The sequence below is a fragment of the Lissotriton vulgaris genome, chromosome 6 (assembly GCF_964263255.1).
Source record: "Lissotriton vulgaris chromosome 6, aLisVul1.2, whole genome shotgun sequence".
In the NCBI taxonomy this organism is placed as follows: domain Eukaryota; kingdom Metazoa; phylum Chordata; class Amphibia; order Caudata; family Salamandridae; genus Lissotriton; species Lissotriton vulgaris.
In genome coordinates this window covers 871,542,026-871,548,813 of record NC_141694.1, presented here as the reverse complement: position 1 = coordinate 871,548,813, position 6,788 = coordinate 871,542,026, and the positions used below count along the sequence as shown (strand labels likewise).

The following is a 6,788-nucleotide window of genomic DNA, read 5'->3' as shown; positions in this document are numbered from 1 at the left end:
ACAGCTCCAAGCCCCAACATATTTTTGTACACATGCCCCTTAGTTTTCCATTCAATATGGCCAAGACTTTGTGCCTGATTTACAATTCGTCAGACAGGCTACTCAATCATAAATATGGCAGATATCCAGTCTGCCTTATTTCAAGTCCATTATATCCTCAGACTCTTGTAATAAGGCAGACAGGATGCCCATCCACCAAACTGTAAATCAGGCGCCTTGTATTCAGCATTGCATGTCCTGTTGTCCTAATGTGATGTTCATTTTTTTGGTGCAATCACTTTGCATTTCCATTGTTTTTTGTTTGTTGATGATTTTGAAATCCTAAGTCTCAACAATTGGACTCCAAGAATTTGACTTGTTAGTACTGGGATATGATAAATGCTTTGGAAAATCACAGGTGAGATGTGGATTGCTTTTGAATTTTGTTTTTAATCACAGTTGTTTGTATGACATTAAAATACAAGCTGTTCACATATTTAGTGGGATAACACCAAACAATAAGCTTCGTGTTCATTGCACTTTTCACATGATGAATGTTAGAAACTTTCTTTTAAAATTCAATCAAAATAATTGGCTTTCAGAAGTATTAAAAGCTGTCATTTTTCTTGTGCTCATTTGCCTGTCTTTCAAATACTGCAAATTCTGTTGTGTGCTGTTGAATTAATGTCTTACTGGGTAGAAGGGGGTGGTGTATGGAGTGGGCCAGCAATGACAGGCTTTCGTGAGCTTTTGGGGCCAAACTAACACGGTAATAAAAGTGATGATTACCAAGCCAGGACAACAATCACATTTATAAATGTTACAGTGCCAATGCCATTTTTTGCAGGATTTGGCTCCAGAAGAAGCCACGTGTTTCATTCTTAAAATATTAAGTAGGGAGGCCCAAGATCTTTCTCAGAAGGTCAATGAAGCTTGTACCATCTAAAGATAAATAATCCGGTATTTGTAAAGCACAAACTAATCACCCGTAAGGGTCTCAAGGCGGTGGGGGCCTTCGGGGAGATTAAGTAAGCTATTGCTCAGAGTCACATGAGGCAGAGCTGATCTTCCTCTAGCCCTGGGGACCGAACTGTGAGCCTCCCCTCCAGAGTCAGCCGCCCTGGCTGCTACGCCACACTTTTCCCTCTAAGGTCCCTCTCAGAGTTGCCAAACCACCAGTACCAAAGGCACCTCCCCACCATTGCATTCCTAAAAATGTCAACATCTGAACTATACTAGGTGAACTAAAGATGTAAGAATACATGAGAACCCAGGTTTTATTATTTTATTAAATAATAATATGCTTTATTGATTGGTTAAAAAAAAGATTTACAATTTAAAACACAACTGGTTCGGACACTAAAAAATGACAATAATAAATGTTAAAAACAGTGGATTTTAAATTACTAAAGATTAGGGAGGTCATTATTGGCTAATAATGTTCTGTTAAAAGACCTCACTCTGACTTTTCGTTGAGCCTTTTGACTCTTTATTCATCCTATATTAAATTGTTAAACACTGTGGGCCTCATTTATGAGAAATGACGCAACACTGCGTGAAAGCAGCGATGCGTCACTTCTCAGTGCGCACTCCTTGGGACATACCTGATGCGTCATATTTACTGTATGACACATCATGTCGCAGGAGTTACAGCTAAGTCAGTATTTCTGACGTATCTGTAAGCGCAAAAGTGACCCATTGCTGGAGTGTGTCACAAAACTGACACAACTCCAGCAATGCGTCCTTTCACATCGGGCAAGCCCCATGTGAAAGGGCCTGCGTCAGTCTTACGCCTGCTGTGAGGCAGGTGCAAGATTTTGACGCAACGGCGTCCTAGAAGTGACGCAGTGAAATCCCATAGATTTCACTGCATCACTTCTACGAGGCTTTTTGTGGGGGAACACCCCCCTGCATACATTATACCTAACGCAGGTATAATGTAGCGCAGGGGTTTGCAAAGTGACGCATCTGCGTAGATGCGTCACTTTGTAAATAGTGCGCAACAGGAGGCATGTTTTACGCCGCCGATGTGTCACAAAAAGTGACGCCTCGGAAGCGCAAAACTGACGTGTGCTTTAAAGAAAATCGACTGACAGAGCCAATAGTCATAAATATTTGAGGTTGTTTCGAAATAGGTGCCACTGCCGAGCTTTGGCAAACACCAGCATAAAATAAGCCCTGACTAGTCGGACAGAAAATCTTCAGACCAATAGAAAAGGAACTGTCATAGAGGATATCATGTTAAAGATGGGCATTCCGCAGTAACGTGTAGTTTAAGATTATAGACACAAATCTCTATATAACAACAGTAGAAGGCGGTTTCTGGTTAATGGGACTATCCAACCACCGGGGTACCCAATCTTTTCATCCCAAACCTCCATGATGTGAGCCAAACAGCATAGACTAAATGAAAACCCAGAGGCAAAGACACAAGCAAAAAAACTCAGTTGAGATCATGACATCTAAGTCAACGGTCCCATAAAGAGACAATTACTTAATCTCAGTGGTAATAAAGATGCAGATGGAACACTATACTTTATACATTGCAACCGAACCCACAAATCTGAACTGAGGTGATAAAACTTGACCCCCCCAATAAACAACCTGGTGCACATCGAAAGGAAACTCGAGATGACACCTCGGCAAAATATAAGGTATCAATACACAGAAGAGAGGGGACACTTCAACATGTTTGGGGAAGAAACTGTATGCCGTTGGCCTATGTACATGGTTTACACCGGAAGAAGGAGTGATTTGCTTAATCTAATTTTGAAATTGTTTGGCTTTGAGTTTAGTTAAATTATTCATTGTAAATGTGGAAGTTCAGGAGTTGTTAACTGCATGCACCAGCCAAAGCTTCCACATCTTACAGAGGCAAACTCAGGCTTAGGGGGCCATGCACTGTCCTAATCTAATCACTGTAAATGCCAAACCATTTAATTTCAAGGGTCTGAACTCACCTTTCAAGTGATCGAGGGTCTGTGGTAAAGTGGAGGAACATTGTACCGACATAGAAATCCTCCAGAAGACACATCCCCACAAAAGCATGCCATAGAGGTTTACAAATTTACTTTATGATATGGAGCAATATCTCAGTAGACACTAAGGTGTGTGTGGTCCTAACCCTAACACACTAGAGGCAGTAGTTAGTGAAACACTGCAGGATGTAATGGGTAGGTATGCTTTATTTAACTATTGAATGAGTACAGATATTTCCAATTGAGCAACAATATATGACCCACCATCAGGACCAGGATAAAATAGTTCTGAAGAAACAATATCACGTTTCTGATGGTGAAGTTCTCCTAGGACAACTCTTTAATTTAAGTGTTGGCAAATCCCTTGCCATGTCTGTCTTGGGGGGCATCTCGGGGATTGATGTCTATGGGCAGCATAGATGCATTACAAACATGGATTTTATTGACACAGAGAGATCTACACATACAGGAAAAAGGGGGCCATGTATTTTTCTCCTATGTACATCGCAATCTTTTGAGAATTGACACGCTGTACCTCTACCACAATCTCGTGGGGACTAGTTGTCTCTTCGGAGACAGATACCCTTACCATTTCAGATTTTGTTCCAGCAGAGATTCAGTTTAGAAGCATAGACAAAGCCCCAAGAGAGAAAAACATCCTTCAGAACACAACCAAGGACTCATTATTGCCTGTCTTAGTTCAGCTTTGTTTGTAATCTTGACACCCCTACTTACCCTGAGTAAAAAGAGTGGAGGGGTTATCTGTAGTTAATAAAATACTTCAATATACCCAAGCTACCTGTTATAACCATCCCTATGCCAGGGCATTGACCGGAGCTCTGGCAAGCATTGGCCGAGGTAGAGGAAAACAATCTCTGCCAAAGAGCCCCCAAAACTGTTTTGGGAGCCTGCTGGGTACTGCAGCTCTCACCCAGTGAGGAGCAAGACCAATAATGAAGCATGCCACTTAGGTATGTGAGGGCTATTGCATCCTAGATATAAGGATTACAGTGACCTGTGAAATTATTGCTGACCAAAGTTTAAATTTTTCTATGGCCATACAGTGGAACAACACATTCTTTTTGTAATAAATAAGGGACTTCCTGAACCAGTCATCATAACACTCCTTGACCTTTAGAAGATTCAGAAGAAAGATAGCCCTGCTGCTTGAATGACTGTCTGGCTGTCTGATAAGGAAGATTGGACCTGCTTATTTTCAACGTAGGCTACCCAGAAGGATTCCAAAGGTCAGTTTGCTGACTTCCAGTGTAAGCTACAGGGACACAATCAGCTTTAGAGGCCTTCCTGTAACTGTCATGGTGACCATCTGCAAGTGGGCTTGCCTGCTGGGGGTCTGCTGCTGGCCTCTGCTGGAGTGAGTCCTTATTCCCAAGAGGTGCCTCCAGGTCCTGGACCAATGTCTGGCTTCAGTGAGACCTCCTCGTCCAAAAATAGATGAAAATCCTAAAGTTGCAGCACCTCACAACCATTGTTCCCAGCAGGGTGAGCACCTGTTCGCCCGCGCACCTCTGTTCCACCGAGCACGCAGTGCTGTGTGTGAAGCGCGCACACACAGCACATCCCGGAGGAGCGTTTCTGCGCCGAAAGGAAGAAAATGCTCATGCACTTGCATGCCTTCCTATTGTAATTAGAGCGCTGCTGCCGGGCAGATTGTGGTCCTTTTGAAAGTATTTATGTTAATCACAGCGCCCCTCAAGGGCTACATTTAGCATAAATACTTTCAAATAGCAAACATTCAGCTCCACAGCTACGCTTTATCTAGAAAAGAAATGCAGCAAGTCTACAAACAATCATCTGAAAGCACAAATTTGCGCTTTTAAACTTGCTACATTTCTTTTCTAAAGAGAGCGCAGCTGTGGGGCTGATTGTTTGCTTTTGAAAGCATTTGTTAAATGCAGCCCTTGATGGGTGCTGTGATTAACATAAATACTTTCAAAAGGCCTGCAATCAGCCCCACAGTTGCGCTGCATTAAGAAAAGAAATGCAAGGTGAGAGTCCTTACGTCACGGGAAAGCCAAAGATGACGGCGGTGGCGGTCAGCCTAGGGTCACGAAGCTCAGTGCAGAAGGGACTCCTCAGGGTCCCTGGGGGTGGGGCGGCCTGGTCTTCGCAGCACAGGGCTTCCATGTCCTTTTCCAGTCTGTCCAGAGGCAGAAAGGTGGCCCTGTCCATGCTGGGCGTGCTTGCTGCTGGAGGGGCTGGCTTAGCCCTAGCACTACACAGATCGGTAAAAGGCAGTGATTTAGAGCTGCATCTTCCAAAGTATCCTTGGAGCCACAATGGTCCTTTTACTGCCTTGGATCACAGCAGTGTTCGTCGTGATTACCAGGTATACAAACAGGTGTGTGCTGCCTGCCACAGCATAGAATACCTGGCCTTCCAAAATCTGGTGGGAGTCAGTCACACAGAAGCGGGAGCAAAGGCTTTAGCAGAGGAGTGTGAAGTGACAGACGGCCCTGATGAAAATGGAGATATGTTTACCCGGCCAGGCAAGCTATCTGATTACTTCCCCAAGCCGTATCCTAATGCAAAGGACTTCCGGACAGCGAACAATGGGGCATTGCCCCCTGATCTGAGCTACATTGTCAATGCTAGGCACAGTGGTGAGGATTACATTTTCTCTCTTTTCACTGGATACTGTGATGATCCCACAGGGGTCACCAAAAGAGATGGCTTGTATTACAATCCCTATTTTCCTGGCCAGGTTATTGGCATGGCTCCTCCTATTTACGATGAGATCCTGGCGTTTGATGATGGCACTACAGCTACCATGTCTCAGGTTGCTAAGGATGTATGCACATTCCTTAGGTGGGCAGCTGAGCCAGACCATGACCAGCTCAAGCACATGGGACTGAAGGTTTTGATGATGGTGCCATCCTTATTCCCGTGGTGTACTATTTGAAGAGACACAAGTGGTCCGTATTGAAGAGCAGGAAGATTGAATATTGTCCGCCTAAGTAAAACGTCCAAAGCACACCACCTCAGCACTCAAATGCTCCATTATTTGGTGCCCTATGCAGGTGGTTACAACGCCGTGGGGCAGATGACTATATAAAGCCTTTCACCTCCATCTAAATCCTGAGCAGGAGCCCGCAGAGTCACAAGGAACTTATATCTGTTGATATTATTATTGTTCATGTCTCTGCTGTTTTTCTTCTTTTACTTGTCATCCTCACTGATGTTGTCTACAAAACCCAAGCATCACCTGGCTTTGAACGGAAGGGACTTGGGAGGCGGAAAGAACTTGGGGTCAAAGACAAATTGATTGGGTTTTTCTTTTGATTGATTCTAAGGGAGCCAAATAAATTCAAACAGTGTCTTTAAAAAAAAAAGAAAAAAAAGAAAAGAAATGCAGCAAGTTTAAAAGCATGAATGTGTGCTTTCAGATGATCCTGGATCCTGAAACACACCTTATGCTTTTAAACTTGCTGAAAAGCCCATAGGACTAAAAGCGCTTCCATAGTTAACCCCTTCGGTAGCACAACATGAAGTTGCAACTCTAGTTCACTGGAAGGGCTAGGATAAGGTGGTCAGGGGTTGGTTATTGGGCACCTCTCTTTTGACACACAAGCACTCCTTCATTGTTTTCACGCACATCTGTGAGCACGACTAGCGGCCTGGTCCCCATAGCACAGCAACTAAGTCCTGCACAGCGAAGCGAGGTAGGTGCCGTACAAGGCTGAGCACTAGTTTTCACTACCTCTGTATCCACACAAGTCTGCAGAACATGCTTGGTGCACTGGCCTCCTTAGCACAGCAGCTAACTCCTGCACAGCAGCTATCCAATGCACTGCATAGCAGAGTGGGGTA

General features: G+C 44.0%; 1 pseudogene; it reads left to right on the top strand.

The window, feature by feature from the left end:
- Window positions 1-4,998: 4,998 nt before the first annotated feature.
- On the top strand, window positions 4,999-6,073 carry LOC147708095 (cytochrome c1, heme protein, mitochondrial pseudogene; annotated as a pseudogene).
- Window positions 6,074-6,788: the final 715 nt, after the last annotated feature.